We start from the raw sequence: 23,059 nt of genomic DNA on the forward strand, positions 1-23,059 counted from the left end.
AATAAGCTAGTCATAAAAGGACAACTATTGTCTGATTCCACTTGTGAGTTGCCTAAACTAGTTAAGTTCATAGACAGATAGTAAAATGGTGGTTGCTAAGGTGGATGGAAGAAGAACAGGAAGTTGTTTAATGGGTAGAGAGTTTCAGTTTTGCAAAATGAAAAGAGTTCTGGAAATGGTTGCTGGCTATGGTTGAACAACAGTGTGAATACACTTAATGCTACTTAAATGTACACTTTAAGACGGATAGAATGATAAGGTTTTTGTCATGCTTATTTTATCACAATTTTAAAAAATAGAAAACTCAAACAAATGATCCACTATGTAGAGAATTTACTGTCCTTGTAGTAGAGAATCCAATAAATTAAACAGAAGAAAATATTCAAAGCTATAATAAAGGGAAAATTCCATGAAATAAAAAATCTAGATAGAAAAAGCCTAAAAATTGATATTAATGATTCATGTATAGACATATCCTGATTTACTTAACTGAAATTCAAACAAACGAATGAGGAATATGTGAGGTATTCAGGCAAAAGCAAAAATTACATATAAGGGAAAATCATATCAGCCTGGCCTTTGAATTTTTCTATAAGCATTATTTAACTATTGTTATATTTCTTTTGATGCTGTCAAAACTCTAAGGTGAAAAAATTATAATTCAAGAATACTATGCACAGCCAAATTGGTATTCAAGTAGATAAGGGCTACAAGAAGGTATTCACAAACCTGAAAAACTCAAAACACAGCAACCATGAACCCTACTGGAAAAATCGACTTGGATGATGAAATCTAGCTCATCAAGAGATAAATCAAGATAAATCATTCAGAAAAGGACAAGCCACAGTAGAGGAATTGGTGTTCAGCATTAAATCCATTTAACTATAAAACTAAGACTAAACAATTGAAGAAACTGTGTTTACAGGACAGAAAATAATTATATGAAGTTTTTAAGTTCCTACTTTGGATGCTGTAACAAACAAAACTTGTATTCTCCTGGCTTACAATAACAAACATTTTTATCTCGCTCACACATTAGTTAAGGGCAGTGAATCAGCTGTGATTCTGTTGGGTTCAGCTCCACATATTTTCTCCTTGCTGAATCCAGACTGAACGAGAAGTCCCTCTTTAGAACATGCTATTTTCACTGTGGAGGGCTAAACCAAGAGTCCCACATCAAAGCAGATGCTCACAGAAAAACCTTTTGCTTAAGAGGCAAACATTATATACAATCACAATCCATTGGCCAAAGTAGGTAACATGGCCAAGTCCAAAGTCACTGAGATGGGATTTTAATGAAATACAGGGACTTGAGGGAAGGTATGGGAGAGGAAATATAAAAATACAAATCTCATCTTTTCAATCAGGCAATCAATTAATAAAGTCCAATGGTATTTTTATAAAAATATACAATGATTTTAGCCTCCTAATGTTTTCCCTCTTAATTTTCAAAGATTCTTATACAAACTAGTATTTCTTCTGATAAAGAAGTAATGATATGAAGCACTGCAAATTCCTTTAGTTTTGGTTCTGCATTTTTTTCCTTGTATTACATATTAAATTCAAATAAAATTAAGTGCAATTTTTTTTTTTTTTTTTTTGAGACAGAGTCTCACTCTGTTGCCCAGGCTGGAGTGCAATGGTGTGATCTTGGCTAACTGCAACCTCTGCCTTCCGGGTTCAAGTGATTATTCTGCCTCAGCTTCCAGAGTAGCTGGGATTACAGGTGCCTGCTACCACGCCCAGCAAATTTTGTGTGTGTGTGTGTGTGTATTTTTAGCAGAGGCAGGGTTTTACCATGCTGGCCAGGCTAGTCTCGAACTCCCAACCTCGGGCAATCCGCCTATCTTGGCCTCCCAAAGTGCTGGGATTACAGGTGTGAGCCACTGTGCCCAGCCAGTGTAATCTTTTTTATTTAAATATAGCATATGTAGTATGATGCCCTTTTAATAAAATCCGATCTCTCTCTCTCCTCTCCATCCTTTTATCTGTGACTATCCATGGAGATATGTCTAGAATGAGGCTCACCAACAGTTAACATAGGTTATCTCTATGTGGTAGTATTTGTTGTGATAAAGTTTTTGCTTTCTTCTTTATTATTACTTATATATATATTTATTTATTTTTAATTACACTTTAGGTTCTGGGGTACATGTGAAGAACATGCAGGATTGTTGCATAGGTACATACATGGCAATGTGGCTTGCTGCTTCCATCCCCTCGTCACCTATATCTGGCATTTCTCCCCATGTTATCCCTCCCCAACTCCCTAACCCTCACTGTCCCTCCCTTAGTCCCCCACAACATACCCTAGTATGTGATGCTCCCCTCTCTGTGTCCATGTGTTCTCATGGTTCAACATCCACCTATGAGTGAGAACATGCGGTGTTTGATTTTCTGTTCATGTCAGTTTGCTGAGAATGATTGATTCCAGGTTCATCCATGTCCCTGCAAAGGACAGGAACTCATTGTTTTTCATGGCTGCATAGTATTCCAAGGTGTATATGTGCCACATTTTCCCTGTCCAGTCTATCATCGATGGCATTTGGGTTGGTTCCAGATCTTTGCTATTGTAAATAGTGCTGCAATGAACATACGTGTGCATGTGTCTTTATCAAGGAATGATTTACAATCCTTTGGATATATACCCAGTAATGGGATTGCTGGGTCAAATGGAATTTGTATTTCTAGGTCCTTGAGGAATCGCCATACTGTCTTCCACAATGGTTGAACTAATTTACACTCCCACCAACAGTGTAAAAGTGTTCCTATTTCTCCACATCCTCTCCAGCATCTGTTGTCTCCAGATTTTTTAATGATCGCCATTCTAACAACTGGCATGAGATAGTATCTCAGTGTGGTTTTGATTTGCATTTCTCTAATGACCAGTGATGATGAGCATTTTTTCATGTTTGTTGGCCTCATAAATGTCTTCTATTGAAAAGTATCTGTTCATGTCCTTTGCCCACTTTTGAATGGGTTTGTTTGTTTTCTTCTTATAAATCTGTTTTAGTTCTTTGTAGATTCTGGATATTAGCCATTTGTCTGACGGGTAGATTGCAAAAATTTTTTCCCATTCTGTTGGTTGCCGGTTCACTCTAATGATTGTTTCTTTTGCTGTGCAGAAGCTCTGGAATTTAATTATATCCAATTTGTCTATTTTGGCTTTTGTTGCCAATTCTTTTCGTGTTTTAATCATGAAGTCCTTGCCTATGCCTATGTCCTGAATGGTTTTCCCTAGGTTTTCTTGTAGGGTTTTTATGGTGTTAGGTCTTATGTGCAAGTCTTTAATCCATCTGGAGTTAATTTTAGTGTAAGGTGTCAGGAAGGTGTCCAGTTTCTGCTTTCTGCACATGGCTACCCAATTTTCCCAACATCATTTATTAAACAGGGAATCCTTTCCCCATTGCTTGTTTTTGTCAGGTTTGTCAAAGCCCAGATGATTGTAGATGTATGGCATTGCCTCCAAGGATTCTGTTCTTGTTCCATTAGTGCATATTTCTGTTTTGGTACAAGTACCATGCTCTTTTGATTACTGTAGCCTTGTAGTATAGTTTGAAGTCAGGTAGCGTGATGCCTCCAGCTTTGTTCTTTTTGCTTAGAATTGACGTGGCTATGCAGGCTCTCTTTTGGTTCCATATGAAGTTTAAGGTAGTTTTTAATCAGTTCTGTGAAGAGGGTCATAGGTAGCTTGATGGGGATAGCGTTGAATCTATAAATTACTTTGGGCAGTATTGCCATTTTCACAATATTGATTCTTCCCAAACATGATCATGGAATGTTTTTCCATCTGTTTGTGTCCTCTCTTATTTCCTTCAACAGAGGTTTGTAGTTCTCCTTAAAGAGGTCCTTTACATCCTTTGTTAGTTGTATGCCTAGGTATTTTATTCTCTTTGTAGCAATTTGTTCTTGATTTGGCTCTCTTTAAGTCTATTACTGGTGTATAGGAATGCTTGTGATTTCTGCATATTGATTTTATATCCCAAGACTTTGCTGAAGTTGCTTATGAGTTTCAGGAGATTTTGGGCTGAGACGCAGGGGTCTTCTAAATATACAATCATGTTGTCTGCAAATAGAGGCAATTTGACTTCCTCCTTTCCTAATTCAATATGCTTTATTTCTTTTTCTTGTCTGATGGCTCTGGCTAGAACTGCCAATACTATATTGAACAGGAGTGGTGAGAGAGGGCATTCTTGTCTAGTGCCAGATTTCAAAGGGAATGCTTCCAGTTTTTGCTCATTCAATATGATATTGGCTGTGGGTTTGTTGTAAATATCTTTTATTATTTTGATGTATGTTCCATTGATACCTAATTAATATATTGGGAGTTTTTAGCATAAAGGACTTCTGAATTTTGTTGAAGGCCTTCTCTGCATCTATTGAGATAATCATATGGTTTTTGTCTTTGGTTCTGTTTATGTGGTGATTATGTTTATAGACTTGCATATGTTGAACCAGCCTTGCATCCCTGAGATGAAGCCTACTTGATGGTAATGGATAAGCTTTTTGATGTGCTGTTGCAATCGGTCTGCCAGTATTGTTTTTTATTATTATAAGCATTTATCAGTTTTATAAATGAAATAAGTCACTGTTGTAAAATTGCAACAAAATGTCAAACATATGAATGCAGTGAGTCTATATTTCATTTACTACTCAAAAAATCTAAAAATGTTTTGATTTAATAAAATTTAATATATCTCTCAGGCCTCCATAATTTTCCAGAATGTGTGCCTTCATAACGGGAAAGCTATTTGTAGTGGGTGGGAAGGTGAAACATTTGATCCTCAACTCCTCTCTATGCTGGCGGTTCTGCCACAGCTGCTATTATTGGAAGGTCCCCCTAAACTCATGTGTTGAAACATAATTGCTAATGTAACAATTTTAAGAGGTAGGGCATTTAAGGGGCAATTAAGTCATGAAGGCAGAGTCCTTGAAAATGGGATTAGGATGTTTATAAAGAGGCTTCATCTAGCATTTAGCCCTTTTTTGCTCTTCTGCTCTTCTGCCATGTGAGGATGCAGCAATAAAGCATCATCTAGGAAGCCAAGAACTCTCACCAAACACTGAAGGCTGGCACCTTGATCTTGGACTTCCCAGCCTCCAGCATTTTGAGAATTAAATTTCTGGTTTTTACAAATTATCCAGTCTGTGGTATTTGGTTATAGCAGCACAAACAAACAACAGTTTTCATTTATGTCCACATGGCCCCTGTAGTCTGGCAAGCGGCTTTCTCCTCTTTTACTCATTCCAGTCACACAGATTTCACCAAGGCTGACTGTGGCATCACGTACCTAAATGCAGCAGGGAACAATTTCCTCCCTGGTCTATTGACAGCTCCCTGGGATTCTACTGTGGCTAATGATAGCGTGAGGTCTGAGTCCCCTGTGACCCCACTAATTGAAGACTAGGAAACTCCGAAACTGTGATAATAGCACCTCTCTGCCTCCAGCCTATACCCTAATTCTTGGGGACACCCTAGGGACAACTGAGAAGAAGGAAGCCTGCTCTGTTTCTTGAAGCAGAGAGTAAAGTTACCGTCTTGGGCTCTTGGATGATGCCCCCTCTCTCCTGAGGTTTGCCTCAGAGGTACCCAGCATAATTTTGTTAATGTGCTTAGGTGTTTGGAATACATACTCAGCAAAGTTTTACATCCTATTGTAGCTCTTCTCTGTGGCTTGTTGAATGGAAACAAAGGAAAGGAAAAATCTACTTATAGGGAGGTAGGAGGAAACCCACATTGTTTTACCATATTAAACTGAATTTTAAAACTCTGTGAGCTCAACCTAGAAAATAGTGTACCTGCCAGGTTACAGGCTATTGTCTTTGCTTTTGGAAAGGAGATGCTCACAGTTGATGATGAAGAGGTTAACATGATTTGCTGAAAGACTGCTCTCAGTTTACCTCCCAAACAAAGAGGAGCTCCCTTTGTCTTCTCTAACAGCCAAGTGCTCTTCAGACCAAGAGGATGCTAAGGAAGCATCTGAGATATTGGTTAGGGGAGCAAGCAGGATATTCAAGCAGGCCAACAAGCAGATTTATGGCTAGTGAGATACTACAGCCAGCCAGGCTCCTCATTCAGAGAGAAGGCTGAAGGAAGAGAACAAAATCAACAACACAGCAAAAGGAGAAAAGGAAATGTGTTAATAAAGAGGTAGAAATTTTAAAAGGTTATTATGGATCTGAATTGAGGAAATCTTTCTGGACCAATAAGTGTACACTAATGCAGGCTAAGGCAGACAATTTCTAGGGCTTTCTTGAGATTTAAAGGTATACATGCATAATGCAAACAGGATGACTCATATGGTGTGTATAAAATTTTGGAAACACCTTCACATTCTACTGGCCCATTCATCATAGGGCCATTTAAAATGAAGAGAACATCTGCTCAAAAAACAAATACAAAAAATTGTCTTTGGAGAGCTTATATGCCACAGATGCCACATCTTCTAGCTTAAATACTTGGGACGTTTTCTGTAATCCTATAGGGAATCACTCCAGCAATACCACGTTTCCAAAACAAGTGGTATTTTTTTTACCTTAGCTAAAACAGGAAAGATTATTTTTTTAAAATCTCACAAGGAAACAAAGCTTAAAAATAAGTAGGAATTTAGAAATATTATCAGAGAGGATCCTAAAGTTAATTTTATGTGTTTGAAAGAAAAATATTTGCTCAATTATGCCTGGGTATCTTATTAAAATGTATTTGTTCCATGTCATTCCAAAAGAATCTGACGCGTATGATATGTACAATGTATACAGTTGTGACATAAGCATTGGCAACCTCCCATAGATCTCTCTGTTTTCCTTGATATTCATCACCAGACGGTCAAGTTTCCAAAACCACTAACCTCGACTAATTGAAGGACTTCTGCTGTTGTCTGAGAGAATACTATTGACATGTATCTTACCAGTGACTTTAAGTCTTTTCTGAACATCAGTATTAAATGCTTACTGGCTCTATTATTATTGTTATTATTATTAGTTGAGACAAAGTTTCGCTCTTGCCCAGGCTGGAGTGCAGTGGCATGATCTCAGCTCACTGAAACCTCTGCCTCCCAGGTCCACAGGATTCTCCTGCCTCAGCCTCCCAAGTAGCTAGGATTACAGGCGCCTGCCATCACACCCAGCTGTATTTTTAGTAGAGATGGGTTTCAACAATTATTTCTCAAGAGTGAAATGAAGTGAAGTTTCTAATGCCTTTGAGAGAACTATTGCCTGGCAACTCCCTTGTCATTATTTCGATCCTTGTCTTCCCAGCATTTCCCATGGGTTCAGAGCTACATTGGTATTTAGTCTATCACCTGCTCTTAACCTTTCAGTAACTTCAAGCCAAAGGAATCTTACTCTGTCACTAGGACTAGCATTCATCTAAAGGAGTTTTCAAAGCACCAAATGTTGACTTTTCTAAATAAATGTAATCTTGAAGTAGGAGCTCATATATTTTATTTGGTAAATTATCGCCAGCATTATTGGCTATCTTTAATTTCTTTTTTTTTTTTTTAGCACAGCTGTGGTTTAAATACTTGTGTTCCTCCAAAACGTATGTTGAAATTGATCCTCAATGCAATATTAGAAGGTGATTTGGTTATGAGGCCTCCACCCTCATGAATGGGATTAGTGCCCTAATAAAAGGTCCATTTTGCTTTTTTTTTTTTTTTTTTTGGCCATGTGCCATATGAGGACACAGCATTCATCCTCTTGAGAGGACAGAGCAACAAAATGCCATCTTATCAGACATGAATCTGCTGGCACCTTCTGGATGTCCCAGACTTCAGAACTGTGAGAGCTGTGAGAGTCTATTATTTAACTGTGAGTTCCATTATTTCATCAATTGCCCGGTCTGTGGTATTTTGTTATACCAGCAGCAACAGACAAAGACAAGTATTCTTTAAAGGAATTTGTCACAAACATTGATATACTGTTTTATCTCTTATTTTATACTTCCTCCTAAAGATTACAAGTTATTAGAAGTATACTTCATACAATGATCTCAAGGAATTTTAGAAGAATTGATGCCCAAAGTAAATACACTGGGCGGAATAGAAGAACGTGGCTTACTAGTTAGATTGTTCCATGTTAGTCCTATGAAACCATTCCAGTTTTACTAGTGCTCCAATAAGGATATGGCCCTTGGAGCTCACCTCAACATTTATAAAAGATTGGTACCAAGTTAATAATTGTGATCTTTATGGAGCAGAAGATACACACCTACCTGATTCTGCTCTTAAATACAATTGATTTTTAAATTAGACTCTTAGACTATAAATAAGGAACTTCCTCTGTTTCCATTTTGAAAAGAATTCATGTACTATGCCACAGAATTCCAATATTTCTTATTCAACCCTAAATTGTTCATGGGTTTTATATACTACATAAGAATGAGAGAACATTTCTTGGTACATAGCCGTTCGACCTCCTGAACACATTTTCTAATCAAATCCTCATGTTCTGCTCATAGATGTTATTTATATCTGGGTGGGAACAATCTCCCCAAAGTTCAAGTCTGAGGTCACAGGCCTCTGTTGAAACCACAGGGACTGAGGGCCTGGCAGGAGTTGGGGGATGAACGGAGAGAGCTGCAGGCATTTAGGGAGTTGGGCCGCCTTCCTGCCCCTGTGAATTCTGTGTGACATCTGATACCACAGGGAGCTTCTTAAAGAATGAACAATGTTAGTTCCCCATATATACATCAGCTGCTGAGAATTTGCCATGATTCTTGATTGAGAATGAAAACATGGATCCACAAGTGTGTACAACTAATAGTAAAATTGGTTTTCCCAGGGGCTGGAGAAAGGAACACTGTAATTGGGAACATGGCAGGGATGTATAAGATGAGCATTCTATGATGGAAAACATTAAGCAGGGGGTTTTACAGTACGTAAAATCCAGCACAGTTTTTCTTTACGCTCCTTCATGGACAGAGAAATTGTTACATCATCCTCTCTGGGGACAAATCACCCATTGGGTAAAAAGAGCCACACCATGAATGAGGGGCAAGACCAGTTTCATCAACACAGATGTCTTTTTTGAACTAGTGAAAAGGGGAAAATGTCTTTTTTTCTTTTCAATAAAAGTATGCTTTGAGCTCTTTCAGTGGGTCATTTCTTTCTTGTAACTTGTATGGCCTAAATAGCACTGAATACTCAGATTGTGGAAGGAAACATTACCAAATGCAACCTTGATTCTCAAGGAGATATGGGACACTGACTTTGAAATAAAACAAGTGAACAGAGTTCCCTTTCCAGCCCATAGGCAAGAGAGAGGCTTGGTAATGATGTTGGAGTCATTTGCAGGCAGGTGTGAGCCAGCTTCCCAATAGGGAAGTTCCACTTCAGAGACCCCAGCATCACACCTGGAACTAATTGCCCTCCTTTTTGGCAAATTCAGTAACTGGGCCAAAGATTAAATATACCTTGGAGACTGTACAACCACTTCCGTCTCTAAGTGCCGTCAACCCCAGGGCAGGAAGGAGGGATGCTGGGGAGGTGGCCCAGAGAAAGGGCTGCCCCACAGGCCCCGCACCTGCATGAGACACACCAAACACCCGTCAGTATTCAAAGCACCAAAATTAAATGCCTGAGCATTATGTCGATGATTTCTTTCAAGTTGTATTTTTCTGCATTTTTTCCTAGGACCATTCATTTCTAAAGGCATGTAGGTACACAAATACAAAATAATAATTTCAATAACTGCATATTTCAGAGAAAGTTGCATGTAAAATAGAAAAATCATTTCATTAGGAAGGTGAGTTATTTTTAAATAACTTGGGGTATTTTCCATTTTAAAAAGATTACTGTCTTTTCATTTCAATTTCTATGAATAAAATTAATGTGTTTGTTAAAATTATATTAACTCATCATCTTTTCAACCAATATCTCCTCTGTGCCATGTGCTAGTCTTCTTTAAAGACTCTGAGCATATAAACAATACATGAGGAGACCTTGTCCACAAAGAACTTACCGTGTGATGGAGGAGAGAGATTAATCAGGAGACAATTACAATGAAATGTTATAATGACATCACTGGCAAAGGCAAACACAAGGCCCTGTGTGGATCCAGAGAGGGCTGGGGCAGGAAGCAGTGGGAGCTGTGTGTTTTGTTTGTGTTGGAGTCCATGAAGAGTCTCAGCTCAGAATGGCCCCTCCCAGTCCATGCCCAGCTGTCTCTCTAGAATGTCCTGGTTCTTGAACCAGGTGAAGGGGGAGGGGGTTGTGGGAAGCAGGAATTGGGTGGTGAAGGTGAAAGTGGCTGTGTGGGTATGAATAACTGGGAAGAGGGTAGGCAGAACTCTGAGTTTAAGAGAAAAGCTACTACAGATAAGGCTGTAGACATATGGAAGCCAAATTGTCAAGATCTAGGTATGTCATGCAAAAGAGGTTGGGTTTACCCTGAGGGAAAAATGGAAGACTTCGGAATTTTTTAAGTGCAGGCGGTGTCATTAGCTGCTTTGCGTCTTGGAAATACCCTTTGGCTGCCTTGAAAGGATGATTTGGAAGGCGATGAACTTATCTCACAGAAAGCAGGTATGAAGCTGAGCCATGGCTTGAAAGGTGATGTGGGTCTGAATGGGAATGAGGGCAGGGAGACTGGAACTAAATTCAGAGACATGAAATAGGTAGAAACTAACTGAGTCCTACTGAATGGTGGGGAGAGGAAAAAGCCTACGGTAAATCCCCAGTTTCTGGCTTGGTTTACCTGGGGTAGTTTAAAATACACTGTCTGACTTACCCACTCTCACAGAAGGAGATATCATTCATTCATTCATCTATTCAACAAACATGTATTGCGTGTCCTGGGCCCTGTCTGAGACACTGGAGATACAGCACTGAATAAAGAAGCAGAAACCCCTGGCCTCCTGAAGCTCATGTTCTCTCCATAGAGAGAAGAACAATAGCCAAATAGATTAAAATGTGTCAGTTGGTAATAACTGCTAAGGAGAAGGGAGACAAATCCATTTAAAAGGATGGAGGGTAATGGAGGCTTGCTAGGTGGAAAGGGCAGAGTCTTCCAGACGGAGGGAGCTGCTATTGCAAAGGTTTGGGGGCTACTGCAAGGTTCCGTTGGAAAGATTCCTCATCCACACAGGGGCAGTCACTGCCCAAGAGCACACTCTGTCTTCCTTGGAAGGCAGTATTGTATTCCGGTGACAAGGCCTGACTGGGATGGTCCTTCCCACCCTCCTCAAATGCTGTAATTCTCTCTGAAACAAATGTCTGAGACAAGTTAAAATAATTCATTGGGAAGCCATTAGACTAAGGCAACTTCAGTGCCCTGGGTTTCTATGTAAGCAAACCAAAACCCAACTCGGCGGAATTGGTCATATTCTAGGAAAACAAAAGTTAAACTTAACCAATCAGAAACTTCCCACTAACCTCTGACAATGGACTTTCCATTGGAATGATCCAAATAAGGCTACTGCTCCACTGCAACCAATCAAATATTTTATTTGCCTTGCTTCTTCATTCATGCTATAAAAGCTTCCTTCTCATGCTCTTTTAGAGGAGTCCTGAAAAAAAAAAAAAAAACACTTCCAGTTTGGAGTTGCCTCATTCAAGAATTGCTGTCATTCAAACAAACTCCAAAATTTTAATGTGCCAAAGTTTATCTTTCAACAGACCTCAGAGAGCAACTTATCTTCTGCTTGTTGGGCAGGCGAACTCTCAAGTCATTGGAAAAAGCAAGGTAGTTAATTAACACCAGGGAGTGGATCATGAATAAGACTCCATCTACTCTTGCAAAAAATTGTGGTATTGGAAAGCTAGAGCTGCATTTGCAAAATTATGACAGTAAGAGAAATCTGACATACTTGACTACATCTTGTTTCTGACCTCCAAACTGCCCTTGGTCATTCCTGAATGTGAGCCAAGCTAACTTTGGGAGGAAACTTAGTTTACAATTTAACTTAAAAACATAGATGATAATAGCTTCTCCCTAAAACGAATCCCTTTCTTGTTCAGGGACTGAAAACAACCTTTATAAGACTAATGAAAGGCCACAAAATTAGGAATGTCGGAGGGCCCAAATTCTGAGAAGATATAGGTGTACTTTCTCTAATCCCATACTGCTCAGGAGTCATGTAGCCAGAGGTCACAGGATTTGTGTCTTCCCCAATTGCTCCTATAGATAACATCACTATTGTAGAGCCTAAGATTGGATTTTTGAGATGCTTTTCAGACTGACCCCACTTGTACTCAGGACTCAACTGATCCTATGACCCCACCCAGGGGTGTACTCAGCACATGAGACCCATTTTCCACACCTCCATGATGTTATACCAAACCAATCAGCAGCACTCGTTCCTTAGTTTCCTGCCCACCAAGTTGTCCAAAAAACCCTAGCCTCTCAGTTCTTAGAGAGGCTAATCTGAGTAATAACTCCATCTCCTGCACAGCCAGTCTCATGTCAATTAAAGTCTTTCTTTACACAATCCCATGGTCTCTGTGCATTCATTTTGTCTATGCAGCAGGTGGAAAGAATCCATTAGGTGATTATAAAGGCCGGATCAAAAGTGTGCTTAGGACAAAAAGAGGCCTGCCAGAGCATAAAGAATCCCCATGCTGGCAGACCTTACCAGGCTTTAAGAACAAAGAGAGGGGGCAACATTGCCCAGATAAAGAGCAACCCCTTCAGTACCACCCACCACCCTGCAAAGTCACCTTCAGTTGGAAACTAAAGAGGAATGTGTTGAGGGGCCAGCTCCCAGGGGAACAAAGAAGAAACTAAAAAGGGTTAGATGGCAGATGCAAAGGGAACATCTGATGGTCTCTAAGTCTTTGGGCATGGGCAAGCTCACTTGAGAGAGGATGTAAGTAGAAAGACAGCCACAGACAGTACCCAGACAAAAACAGCATGAAAACGGTATGTACAGCTTGAGGAGCTCTGCTCTAGGTTGGCTGAGAGAAAGTAGGGAGAAACTAGGAAAGGCAGGAACAGAGCTTTAAGAAGCCAGGGGTCAACAGAAGCAGTGTTGCTGAGAGGTCAAGTGGGATGAGGCTGACACATGCCCACTGAATTTTCACAAAAAAATGGAAGGAGCAAGAAGTGAGGAATGGATGGTGATTATGCTCTTCTTTCAGGAAACTCATGGAGGCTGGCCAGGGGCAGTGGCTCAAGCCTATAATCCTAGCACTTTGGGAGGCTGAGGTGGGTGGATCCCCTCAGCCCAGGAGTTCAAGACAAGCCTGGGCAACATAGTGAGGCCTTGTCTCTCCAAAACCTTAAAAATTAGCTAGGCATGGTGGTAATGCTACCTGGGAGGCTGAGGTGGGAGGATCGCTTGAGCCCAGGAGGGAGAGGCTACAGTGAGCTGAGACACAGCACTATACTCCAGCTTGGGTGACAGAATGAGACACTGTTTAAAAAAAAAAAAAAAGGAAAGAAAGGAGTTAGAGAGGAGAGCCAGAGGCAAGCCAGCTCTATCTAACTCCTCAAGGTCAAAACCAGTGGTGAGGGAGGGAGACAGGATAGAAATACTAGACCGTCTTGGGAAACTGAAGTACCTCCCAGGGTATCTCAGTTGCCATGGGGCAGCCAGAATAGAGAAAATACTCAGCCCATCTTCCATCCTCAGGGATCCAGACTGATGCAGGAGTCGCCATCTTGCATATTGGTGGGTGCTACTGCAGAGGAAAGAGGATTCTGGAGGATCGTGCCCAGACATTTGGATGTTTAGCTTGACTCATCTAATTTTGGTGATTAGTCAATAAATCACATGGCCTCAGCCACCCATAATGGGACCCAGGAGGTAATCCAGAGATAGTTGGTTAGCAGTGCTAAAGATTACCACAGTTTCCATGGTAAGGGGAGTACATGTGCCAGCCAGAGGATTGGGCAGCTTAGGGAGATGGCACAGCTAGGAACTAGATGAGGACAGAGGTGAGCGTCAGGGTCAACGATGCTGTGAGCCAAGGGAGCTGAGGCTGCAGGGGTGCCAGCGGAGGTGCAAGGAGAGATGCACCAACACCACCAGCTCCAGACACTTCAGCAGAGGGTGTAGAGAGCTGAGGCCCACACCACAGCCTGGGTGGGACAAGATGGCCCAGAAACAGTCAAACAGTCCACAAAGAATGAAGGGGGACACAGGCATGAGACCATCTGCCCTGGGCTAGGAAAGCCACTGGGAAGGTAGACTGAATTGAAAGAATTAAATTCAAAATTGACCACTTTTAAAACTGTAAGTGACTAAGTTATCCGGAAGTGGCAAAAAATAAAAAATAGCCATCAGAGGAAAAAGGGGGAATTGTGAGAAATCCTACGGCTATGGAGTAGTCAATAAAGAGAGACTGCACCTCTAAGCACTGACCAGGACTCTTCTGCTATGATGGGAAGGAGGGGACAGAGATTAGCAGCACCATCATTATCAGATCCTACACATGCAAAAGGCCTCTATTTTCTTTCTGAATTGAAGAGGCAAGGTCACCTGAGACTCTGCTCTGAAAGTCCAAACACACGGAAATGTGATAGTGAACCAAGAGCCATAAACTAACCCTAAGTGATCTCTACATCAACGGGAACCAACATTAGTGGGTACCTGTATCCCCAAGGACAGGCATGCAGTGTCCCAGGCCTTAACAGAATGGAGCACAAACTCTTGCTCAGACAGGACAAACTGCTTCAGAGATGGTCATGCATTCCTGGAGAGAAGTCAAAACATGGACCCTTCCTCAGAGAGGGGCAGAAGGAGGCAGCAAGGATTCCCTTCACATGGCTTTGACATCTGCAGTGAGGTCACATTGGTTTCCTGCATGTATCTGAAGTTGATGAATGAGGAGTGAACAGATACTGGAATCAGGCTGAGGTTCAAGTCTTGGCTCTTCCAGCTACCACCACATTACAACTGTTCTGAGTCAGTTTTCCCCCCTATAAAATGGGGAGAAGTGAGTCTCCCTGGAATGTTTGAACGAGGACCAAATGAGATGATTCATGGAGACTCCCTGGCACAGAGGAAACATTTGTGGACATGGGAAGCACTTGTAAAATATGAGTTCCCATGCCCATTTTTTGTCCACTGGTGACCTATCTCGACGTGCTGAGAGTCTACACCCTGACTTCATGATATAAATTAATTTTTAGCAGTCCCAGTAAATCATTTGGAAAATCAAATCCAAAGGCATGTTGAACATGGCAGAAGTATAAATGTCATGTAATGAACTGTATAGCTACCTTGAGCTTTGACCATCCCATCCTACCCACCCCCATCAAACCTGTTCTGTGGCATCATATGACAACATGGGAGTAAAAGGCTGACAAGGGATTTTCTTTTGGAGCTCTGATCACTGCCCCTCAATCCAACAAGGAAACAAATTTTTTTTTTTTTTAATATATAGAGACAGAGTCTTACTCTGTTGCCCAGGCTGAAGTGCAGTGGCGCTATTATAGCTTACTGTAATCTGGAACTCCTGCACTCAAGCAATCCTCCTGCCTTTGCCTCCCAAGTAGCTGGGACTACAGGTATGCGCCACTATGCCTGGTTAATTTATAAAAAGTATTTGTTGATATGAGGTCTCATTATGTTACTCAGACTGTCTTGAACTCCTGGCCTCAAGTGATCTTCCCACTTTGGCCTCCCAAATCATTCGGATTACAGGTGTGAACCACCATGCCTGGCCAACAAAATTTTATTGAGTGACTAGTAGTCGGTAGTAGGAGATGTTTCTGCATTAGGCATTATATATAAGAAACTGAGTGACATAGAAAAAAATATTAATTTGCTAAAAGTAATATTCTGGCTATGCATATTATGTATATTAATTTGCTAAAAGCAACATTCTGGTTATGTATATTATTCTCGTTATGTATTCTAGTGATACATAACAAACTTCCCAACACTTAGTTTCTTAAAACAATTTAGTTTTCTTTCTCATAGCTGTAGGGTTGAGGGACTCAGTTGGGAGGTTCTCACCTCTGGTGTCTCATAGATTCAGGCTGGGGCTGGAGTCACCTGATGGGTAGGTACCCGGACAGTGAATGCCTAGACCAGCTGATAACTAGGTGAGCATACCCTGATGGGGCCTCTCCTTTCTCAGGGAAAATGGTGGAATTATTTTGCTTAAAGCATGGGAATGCATTTCCCTAGAGGGTAACATTAGGAGATTTATAATAATCCCAACACTTAACCTGAAAGGAAGGGGGGTATGGATCGAGGACAGGACACAGCCTCCAGATGAGGTTGCCTCCAGTGGAGGCAGCAGGTCATAGCCATTAAGAAGATGGTCTTTGGAGATGAAGACCTTAGCGTCCATGGGCCACTTTGATACTCAGGCTATGCAGCCTTGGGGCAGGTCCTCATCCTTTCTGAACTTCACTTTCTCATCTCCAAAATGGGGCTAATAATGCCTACCTTGCCGGGTATTTGCGAATTCTGAATAAGGTAATAGAGTGCAACGCTGTGTGTTTCGATGGTGCTTGTCAATTGTTCGATGTTGTCAGAAGGCAGCATTTTAGGGGCTGAGCCTAGATGCAGCCCAAGAAATGAGAAATCCCAGTGCTAAGAAACTCGGTTGATTCTAGGATCTCCGGCAATGGCTAGAATCAGACATTCCCTGTACTATTTTAAGCCAAGACAGAAAAATATACTTTTGATGAGTAAACTTGGTTTTGAATACTTGTTTCTACCTGCATCAATGTCCTTGTAGAGTGTCTCCCCCCCAAAAAAAAACTCTGGCTATGGCTTTTTCTGGTGCCTTGTACATGGGGGGATTTTGTTGTTGATGATGTTTTGTTTTGTTTTACAGTGGTTGAAGCTTCTCTTCATTCTTGCGTGTTTGGCTCCAGGGAAAAAGGAAGCTCAGATCACAGCATGCTGCAAGTGGGTGTGGTCTGGGAATGCCCACTGCTGGTCCTTTGTACACAGCACCTCTCCCAGAAACTGTCAGCTCTCTTGGTGACAGCTAAATACATGCTTTAGACGTGTTAAAAATCAAGCCTGCCAGGCGGGCTCAGATTTCGCCCTACTGAACCACCTTCTGCGTCGGTCCTTAGGAAGAGGGCAACAACCTCAAATGTGGATTAAGTTGCTTCCAGGTAGAATTACAGGACAAGAGGCCTGGCTGGGGAAATGTTCTTATGATTTAAGGGTATTAGAGAGGACCTACTGCTTGAGTGCTTTAAGAAATAAAGAAATTGGCAAGTGCTTTGCTTTTTACTTTTAAAAAATATTTGTGAGGCCTTAAGAACTGTTCAAAAACTAGAAAGGCAGCAACAATTTATGTCAATGTTAATGCTGGGGGCGAGCCCTCCACCCAAGTGACAGGAAAGCATCCAGAACTAATTTGAGTCCCCAGGCAGATTTAGAAAATTATTATGCCTCAACAGTGGGTAGAGCTGAATCTATCTGCCTTTGGCCCACTTTGGAAGATGATCTCTTCCCACTGCAAATAAACAAATGATGGAAAATGCAGGCTAGAGTTGGAGAGAGCCTGACTAGGTAATTTTAGCCATTGACACAGAGAATTTTTCTACTCACCAAGATCAAGGCTAAACTTGGAGTGGGCAGAGTTCCTCAGTGTCTTCTGTGGTCAAATATGCAGCCTGGCGATGAATCAGGAGAGGAATGAGCACAGGATGCATCCTCTTCCGCCAGGACACAGCTCGGCCATGCGCGTCACAGCAGGGTCTGTTTGCTTATTTTTCCTCTATGGAAAGGGCTTTAAAAAAAAAAGGGCCAGCAAAAATCCTTGGCCAAATTTGGACTATGAGGTCAAGGAGTAAATTCATCAGCAAGCTTAAGTGCAAATAGACATTGAGGCAATTAATTACTCTGAAATAAGATAAAGTGAATATCAAAGAATTTAACAAATGTTTCTTGAAGCTCTATGTATTCAGCTGTTATTTCTAAATCTATCTTATTTAATCATATATAGATTAAAATGCACTTCCCAAGGTAATAACCCAATAATGTGAAAACTAAACAAAATTTAGGCAGCACTAGAAGAATAAGAACTAGAAAGACGAAGGTAATACTATTGCTCCACCTGTGCTGTGGGTTCCAAACTCTACATTTTAAGAGGGAGTAGGGATGACCTGGGGCCTGTTCAAAGGAGAGAAACCAGGGTGATAGAAAGATGCAAAACCCTGTCATTTAGAGACTGTTCACGGACTAGGATTGCTTTGTCGGGGTGGGGAGGGATCAAGGGGCAAAGGGGCATGATATCCTTTTTAAAAAAATGTAAAAGCAATGATGTGATTTTAAATTTGTTGGTATAACAGTTGCAGAACTAAGTTACTATGGAATGGAGTGCCTCAGCGGTAGTAAGTTCCCCTTCACAGGAAGGGCAGATGGTCCATTGACAGTGGCATGGTAGACATATTTGAGCATTGGATGAAATTGGATTGGGATGAGAGAGACTGAGAAACAGGATGGTGCAATGGCTACACCAAGAGCTCAGCTCCAGAGGTAGACACACTTGAGGGCCTTGCCCGCTCATTTTCCCTGACTCTAAACACTCTTCTTAACTTGTCTGAGCTTCAGTTGCTTCACCAGGAAATGGAGGTAACAGTGTCTGTCTTGTAAAGCTGTTTTGAGAAATAGATGCATTACTCCATATAGAGAGCTTCACGTTTTGCTTGGCTTGTAGTGTCTAATACATGACATCTGTTCTTGCCATTAATTATAAGCTTTATGGTTTTTATTACCCTGATAGTCAAGTGTAAACTTTTCCAAATTCTCTAGATTCAAGGAACCTAAGGGACAACACTTATGTTTCTAACCACAAGGTGGCAGACAGATTGTCACCTTAACTGTTATACTCTGGGACGGAGCTTGGAGATAAGCGATTAAAAGCAGTAACAGGATGAAACGGGAAAGAGAAATGAATCTGGACCTAGTGGGGCCCTAGTCGGTCCCTGGTGAGAGCTGTGAAATCGGGCCATGGATCCATGGATTTAGAGATTTTACTGTGCTTTGACTTTTATATAATTACTTTTTTTGGTTTGGCTTTTATGGGAATAAAATATCTTTTGCATAAATAAGAGTTTTCCTGAAAGTTGATGCTTATGGTGACTTTACTCCATGATAGCAAGACAAGCGGAAAAAGATGGCTAGAAAATGGGAGTGTGTGTTTATTGTCATGCAAGGAAGGCACCAGACATAAATATGGCAACACCCTTCCCACTCATCCACAGCTGCCTCAGGCTCAGGCTCACATCTACGAGCATGAAGATATAACCATCTGCCTTCCCGGTGAAGGGGAGCTTACTACCACTGAGGCACTCCATTCCATAGTAACTTAGCTCTGCAACTGTTATACCAACAAATTTAAAATCACATCATTGCTTTTACATTTTTTTAAAAAGGATATCATGCCCCTTTGCCCCTTGATCCCTCCCCACCCCGACAAAGCAATCCTAGTCCGTGAACAGTCTCTAAATGACAGGGTTTTGCATCTTTCTATCACCCTGGTTTCTCTCCTTTGAACAGGCCCCAGGTCATCCCTACTGCCTCTTAAAATGTGAGTTCCTTCTTGCCTACTTTTTTCCCAAGCTTACCCTCTCCAGGCCCTAGGAAAAGAAATATAAAAGGATAACTTTCCCCTGGGCAAGGATGGACATGGGACCAGATGAGTGGGTTCTAGTCTCACTTTGGCTACTTAAAGAGATGTTTTGGTTTGGACAAGTCAGTCAGTCAGTGTTCTCGCTTCCGTGGTGAAGGGTATAACCTGGTCCTGATCCATCTGTAAGAGGTTCTTTCATCCTAATAATCGCTCCCTCTGTAAAGCAGAGAGGAAGACCTGCCTCTGACGCCTAGCATCGAATCTTAGCTACCTGAATCATAAGCCACAATTCACACAAAAGCACCCTGATGCATAGAATGTTAGAAGAACTGGAAGAAACTTCGGAAATTAGTCCTGCCCTTTTGCTTTATAGATGAAAAAACCGATAAGGGAATTTTATCAAGGACAGACAGTTAATTTAAGATTAGGCCAGGACTAGGGCTCAAGCCCTCAGAAATTCTAAGAATCATTCCCAAACAAGTACATACACACATCCCACGCCCCACACATAGTAACATTTTGAAGAGCACTGTTAAACATAATTTAGATTCCATAAAATTCATCCATTTGAATTATGCAATTTAATAATTTTTAGCGAATTGACAGAGTTGTGAAACTATCTCCAAAATCCAATTTTAGCATATTTTTATTCCCCTACTATCTGCCTTTATAGATTTACTTTTCTCAAGACATTTACATAAATAGAATCATGCAATATGTAGTCTTTCCCACAATTTCAGAGGAAAAAGCAGTCAGTCTTTAACCAATAAGTTATATGATGCTACTTACAGATTTTTCATGGAATTCCTCTATCAGGTTGAGAAAATTATTTTCCGTTTCCAGTTTACTAAAAGAATTTATCATGAATGAGGAATAGATTTTTGACAAATGTTTCTGTGCATCTATTGAGATGATCATGTGATTTTGTCCCTTATTCATATTATTATATTAATATGACATTACATTAATTGATTTTTAGATAGTAAATCAACCTTCTATTACTAGGGGAAATCCCACTTTGCCAAGGTGTATAATCATTTCATATGTTGCTGGATTCATTTTGCTAATATCTTGCTAAAGAATTTTGCATCTACAACCATGAGGAACATTGGTCTGTAGTTTTATTTTCTTGTGATACCTTTGTCTGGCTTTGTATAAGGGTAAAACTGGTCTCATGGAATTTGTCCATAAATGTTCCCTCTTATAGTTTGTGGAAATGTTTTTTAAAAAATTGGTGTTTTACAGAATTCACCAGTGAAGACATCTGGGCCTATGCTTTTCTTTGAGGGAAGATTTTTCCATTATTGTTAATTTTTTTTACTTGTTATGAGTCTATTTTCTATTTCTTCCTTAGTCAGTTTCATTAATTTGTATCATGCAATGAACTATTTCATCTAAATTGACTAATTTGTTAGCTGAAAATTGTTCATCATGTGCCTTACAATCCTCTTAATTTCTGTGAGATTAGTAATGATGTCTCCTTTTTCATTTTCATTCTTTCTTTTTTCCTGTTTTTTTTGGTCAATTTAGATCAGGTTTCTCAACCTCTTTACTATTGATATTTGGGCACAATAATTTTAACATGGAGGGGTTGTCATGCATTGTAGAATATTTAGGAGCATCTCTGACCTCTACCCACGAGTTGTCAGTCACACACACACACACAAAGTATTACAATTAAAATTTCCTCGAGACATTGACAAAATACCCCTTGGGGGACAAAATCACCCCTGGCTGAGAACTACTGGTCTATATCAGATTTTAATTTTTTTGGTCTTTTCAAATAATCAACTTTGGTTTTCCTTGATTTTATCAAATTTTCTGTTTTCAATTTCCTTAGTATCTGCTCTAATCTTTATTAAATCCTACACTCTACTTGCTTTGGTCTTAATTTACCTTTTTTTTCCAGTTTCTTAAGGTGGAAGCTTTGGTTATTAATTTGGGGTATGCAAGGTCATTTTAAGACAAATTTTATTTTGGACAACTTGGATTTTAGAAAACCTAACCTCTTAGCTAGATTGAAATGTTTTTTGTTAAAAACTAGAAAGTAGTAAAGAAAAGCTTTTCCCCAGCACTCAATCTTACCCTCTCTAAACAAAACACTATGTAAAAGAAATAGCCATGCTGCCCTTCTAGCCTGCTCTTACCTCTTAACCTGGTCTTCCTTAAATTGCACGAATCTTCAGCCTCTTCTTGAAGCTTCCTTCCCACCTCCAGACTACATCTGGATTTATGGTTCCTCTTTTCATTCACTCACACTGATAGATTAGCTAATCTGATTGAGCAACTGTTACTGGCAATATAAGAGAATATTTTGACTTTATAACTATGCAATCTATCCAGGTAACAAAATTTCTTTTAGGAAAATTAGCCTTTTTTTTTTCTTTTTTCTTTTTTTTTTTTTGAGATGGAGTCTTGCTCTGTTGCCAGGCTGGAGTGCAGTGGTGCAATATTGGCTCACTGCAACCTCCGCCTTCCGGGTTCAAATGATTCTCCTGCCTCAGCCTCCTGAGTAGCTGGGATTACAGGCACGTACCACCACATCCAGATAATTTTGTATTTTTAGTAGAGATGGGGTTTAGTAGAGACGGATGGTCTTGATCTCTTGACCTCGTGATCCGCCTACCTCAACCTCCCAAAGTGCTGGGATTATAGGCATGAGCCACTGCGCCCAGCCAGAAACTTAGACTTTAAAACAAAGACATTTTCAAATCATGGAAGGACAGAGAAAATATAGCTGAACACACCAGAAAGGAAAACTTAATTTGGTCGGGCTGAGATCAAACCCCATTCCATGAGCCAGTGCTAAAGCTGGGATGAGACTACCCCTGGGAGTTAAAGGGAGAGATTCCTTAAGACTCCTTGGTTAGCATTAGAGCTGACCCATGGAAACCAAATTTAGTGCGTGAGCACCAAGATTATCAGGGGCAGAGCTGACAACAGGAGACTGGACAAAAATGAGGAGCAGGGCAAAATATGAGCAACATAAAAAGGAAAGAGGGTCTTGATATTTCCAGTTAGTCTGCAGGTTACCTTTCTGGGTTCACCAGGCATCTTGGGTGTGTCAATGATCTGGTGGCCTTATTAATTACAGGAAATCTGGCCATCAGCATCAGCCTGTTCTGCTTGTGTGCTGCGCACAGGGCACAGGTGCTGTGCCCTGTCTGCCTGTGAGGCACATGTATGCTCTAAACGGCCTAGCAAGAGGAAGGCAGGTCAGCTCCACACACCCTTCCTTGATTCCAGTCCCGCTCTCCATCTCTATCCTTGTCCCCGTCCCTTTACCAGTCTCAATTCACCTTCTATCCTCCTTCACCCTTTAGTTCCTCTCCCTCTGCTCAGACCTGGCTTCTCTCACATATTACATTACCCAGGGTTATAAGCAGAATTAATAAGTTCAGGGCTGTAAGAAGTATTGTTTTCCCTCCTCACTCTCTGCTTCTTACACAACACCAGTTCTTCCTATTTCAGGACAGTCTGGGTGTGGTACACTGGTGTTTACAGTACAAGAACATATTGCAGCATTCCATAGCCACGCAACTGGGAAAATGCTGAAATTGGAAAACTTG

General features: G+C 40.7%; 1 long non-coding RNA gene across 1 annotated transcript in view; it reads right to left on the minus strand.

The window, feature by feature from the left end:
• Window positions 1–19,161, minus strand: part of LOC116566122 — a 72,185-nt gene extending 53,024 nt beyond the window's left edge. The window contains exons 1-2 of the long non-coding RNA XR_004275745.1: window positions 17,465–19,161; window positions 11,373–11,506 (exon numbers count right to left, since the gene is read on the minus strand). This is a non-coding gene — a long non-coding RNA (uncharacterized LOC116566122). The remainder of the gene's footprint in view (window positions 1–11,372; window positions 11,507–17,464) is intronic.
• Between the last annotated feature and the right edge of the window lie 3,898 nt (window positions 19,162–23,059).

This window comes from Sapajus apella, unplaced genomic scaffold, assembly GCF_009761245.1.
Source record: "Sapajus apella isolate SASKATOON/1434 unplaced genomic scaffold, GSC_monkey_1.0 scaffold42, whole genome shotgun sequence".
NCBI lineage: Eukaryota > Metazoa > Chordata > Mammalia > Primates > Cebidae > Sapajus > Sapajus apella.